The sequence below is a fragment of the Carya illinoinensis genome, chromosome 3 (assembly GCF_018687715.1).
Source record: "Carya illinoinensis cultivar Pawnee chromosome 3, C.illinoinensisPawnee_v1, whole genome shotgun sequence".
Lineage (NCBI taxonomy): Eukaryota > Viridiplantae > Streptophyta > Magnoliopsida > Fagales > Juglandaceae > Carya > Carya illinoinensis.
The window spans coordinates 38,470,888-38,474,736 of NC_056754.1; positions in this window are offsets into that span (position 1 = coordinate 38,470,888).

Consider the following 3,849-nt stretch of genomic DNA (forward strand, 5'->3'; position numbering starts at 1 on the left):
GGCTTCTGTTTTAGCCCCTTGTAAGAGATTCGTTGGGTGCTTAAACCCTTTACCATGTATTAGCTCATTTCTCCTGGTCCATAAACCCCTCATCATAATTGCACATTCCTCGAGCTCAATTGTATCAAGTTTATGATTTAGTCTAGCCTAGATTTTGGAGAAGAGATCATCATGGTATGACATTTTTTGGATTTTAATACAGCCCTGACTCCAGCATCTTTAGCTGCTGGACAGCCCCATAGAACATGGCCAGAAGTTTCAGTTTCAAGGTTACAGATGGGACACACACTCTTCTCTACTATTTTCCTCCTTTTCAGGTTTGCAAGGGTAGGTAGAGCTTCTTTGCATGCTCTCCAAATATAGTGTTTGACAGCAGGGGTCACATCTAGCTTCCAAAGTCTCTTCCACATGCCAACTTCCACTTGCCTATTTGAGCTCTCCCCTTCCTCTTCTGATTCCATCTATTTTTGGTGGCGGTATCCACTTTTAACTGAGTATTGACCATTAGTAGCTAGGAGCCAGGTTAGTCTGTCTTTCCTACTTCCATTACTGATAGGAATAAAGGTTATAGCCTTGATCTCTTCTTCAGAAAACATCTCCCTTAGGAGGTTCTCCCTCCAAACTTTCTGTTCTGAGTCAATTAAATCACCCACCTTTTCACACCAACAGTCAGCTTCTCGAGGGGTTACTACTTGAAAATGGGGAAGGGAGGGGATCCATTTATCTGACCAAATATTTATGTTCCATCCATCTCCAACTCTCCACATAAGTCCTGACTTGAGGGTGTGCATACCAGCTATGATGCTTCTCTAAGCATAAGATGGACCCGAACCTAGCTTGACCTCCAAAACATTCCCAGCTTTGAAGTATTTATGTTTTAAGACCCTCGTTACTAGGGATTGAGGGTCTTGGATCATTCTCCAGCTTTGCTTGGCCAGCATTGCTAGATTAAAAGTTTTAAAATCCCTGAACCCGAGCCCTCCATTTTCCTTGGCTGAGTTAAGTTGGTCCTAAGGGATCCACTGAATTTTTGAGGAGTCCTCATTAAAACCCCACTAAAATTTTTTGAGCAACTGGTTCAGCTTATGAGTGATGGACTCCGGCAATAAGAACATGCCCATAGAGTAAAGGGGGATGGCTTGGAGCACTGCTTTGAGGAGTATTTCTTTTCCAGCTGAGGATAGCTGATTTGTTTTCCAGTTTGCAACCCGAGACCAGGTTCTATCTATTAGAGAGTGAAATGCTGCTACTTTTGTTCTTCCCAACATTGCAGGTAGGCCGAGGTATTTCTCAAAGGTTCCTGTAGATTTCATTCCAATAAGCTGTAGTACATATTTCTGCATCTCCTTCTTTGTGTTTTTGCTGAAGAAGACTGAAGATTTGTCCTTGTTAAGCACTTGTCCTGAGGCATGTTCATAGGTATCCAGTATGTCAATCACACTAGAGAGTTCCTTGTGGGAGACTTGGCAAAATAATAGACTATCATCTGCAAAAAACAAATGACTCACACTAGTGGGGCCTTAACCTATTGGTGGACTAGTTATGGTTCCCATCTCTTAAGCTTTTTTTAGCATTGTAGATAGTGCTTCCGCACACAGGATAAAAATGTAAGGAGAGGTTGGGTCTCTTTGACGAATTCCTCTAGTTGGTTTAAAGCTTTGTTGGGGTTCACCATTGATCAAGATAGAGTAAGTGACTGAATGAAGGCATTTTTGTACAAGGTGAATCCATAGAGGGGGGAAGCCTATCTTGATCATTACTTCTTTCACAAATACCCATTCAACCCTATCGTAGGCCTTGCTCATGTCTAGCTTGAGTGCCATAAAACCCTTCTTGCCTTTAATCCTCGAGTTCATGGAGTGGAGAACCTCATAGACTACAAGAGTGTTATATGAGATGAGCCTGCCGGGAACAAAAGCACTTTGGTTAGCCGAGATGAGTTGAGGAAGAACTAGTTTCATCCTGTTAGCTAGTGTTTTCGAAACCACTTTGTAGAGTACATTGCACAGGCTTATTGGCCTGTATTCAACAACTTTCCTTGGGGATTTGACTTTTGGGATAAGGGTAATGAAGGTGTCATTCACCTCATCTAGGGACCACTTCTGGTTTAGGACATGCAAGGCAAAACAACAAACATCATTTCCAACTACTTCCCAATTCTTCTGGTAGAAGGGTGCAAGAAACCCATCAGGGCCAGGGGACCTGAAAGGGTTCATTTGGGACATTGCAACTCTTACTTCTTCCTAGGTGAATGGTTTATTCAGGCTAAGCTCCATCAGTAGTGACTTTTGGTTGTAAAGCAGACAAACAAACCTCAATATCATTAGGTAGGGAAGAAGTGAATAAAGATGAGAAATAACCTGTGAAGATGGCCCCAATTTCCTCTTGCTTAGTAATTGTGCTTCCAGAAGGATCGGTTATGGATTTGATGGAGTTAACCTTTCTTCTTTGAGTTGCTTGCTTGTGGAAATAGCTAGTATTTCTGTCTCCATTCCTCAGCCAGTGTTGCTTTGCTCGTTATTTCCATTTCAGGTCATTTTCTTGAAGAAGTGTCTCAGCTTTTCTATGTAATTCCTGAATCTGTTCTACTTGGCCTTCCCCTCTTGTGTCTTGTAACTGACTGATTCTGGACCATATTTGGTTAGGAAGCTGCTGTTCATTCTGGTTTAAGGCTTTTTTCCAAGCTGTGAGTCCCTTTCGACACTATTCTAGACTTGTCCTCATAGTTTTAGCAAGATTTTTTCCTTCTATTCTCTTATTCCATTTTGTCTTTATCATGTCACAACTGCCTTCTCTGACTTCCCATGCTGCCTCATACCTAAACACTCTATATTCTTCCCCCTTTCCTTCCTTATCGGGTCTGGTATGCTAACATGGAGAGGTGAATGGTCAGATTTAATAGTTGCGAGGACATTACAAGTAGCTGATCTGAATTGGTCTAGCCAAGGTTTATTAGCCATTGCCCTGTCTATTTTCGCCTTTATAAAGCCTTCTCCTCTTCTGTTGTTCGACCAGGTGTATCTCTGTCCTAAGCTAGGGATGTCTCTGATCCCACACTCATCAGCAGCCAATCTGAAATTTTCAATTTGTTTGTAAGGTCTACTCGGGCCACCCACTTTTTCTCTTTGGTGTAAAATTTCGTTAAAATCTCCTGCACACAGCCAAGGGGTCTTTGGATCAGGCTTAATTCTTGTGAATAGCTCCCAACTGCCTTTTCTTTTTAACTTGTTGGGATGTCCGTAAAAGCTAGTAAATAACCAAAGAGAATTTGAGTCATGCCCAGTGACCAAAGCACTTATGTGCCACCGAGTGTAGTTAACCACTTTTACCTTCCATTCCTCCTTCCATAGTAGAGCTATACCCCCACTTAGTCCCACACTTTCTACATCAAAACAAGTATAAAGTTTTAAAGACCTTCTTACTTCATCCATCCTGACTTTATTGCACTTAGTTTCCACGAGGAAAACTAGTTTGGGGCACTTTTCCTTAGAAAGTTTCCTAAGGATTCGAATTGATCGGGGGTTCCCAAGCCCCCGACAATTCCATATTAGGATACTCATTGAGGTGGGCAGTGCTGGAAACTAGCAACTGCCTTTTGCTCTTGGGATTCAGAATAAGTGCCACAGCTTTTTGTTCTTTTTTGTGATTGGGACAACTCATTTCCACATCTCAGGCCTCTCCTTTTTGAACCAGCATTGTTTTCAGCCAAAGAGTGGTTATCATGGATCTGTACCTCTTGCGCTTTTATGGGATGGTCAGTGGGCCCAGAATGTGTATTCCTCTCCATTTGACTGGTTGCTTGTATGGTGCTGATGTGTGTGCGAAAGTGCACTCTAAATACCCTATTAT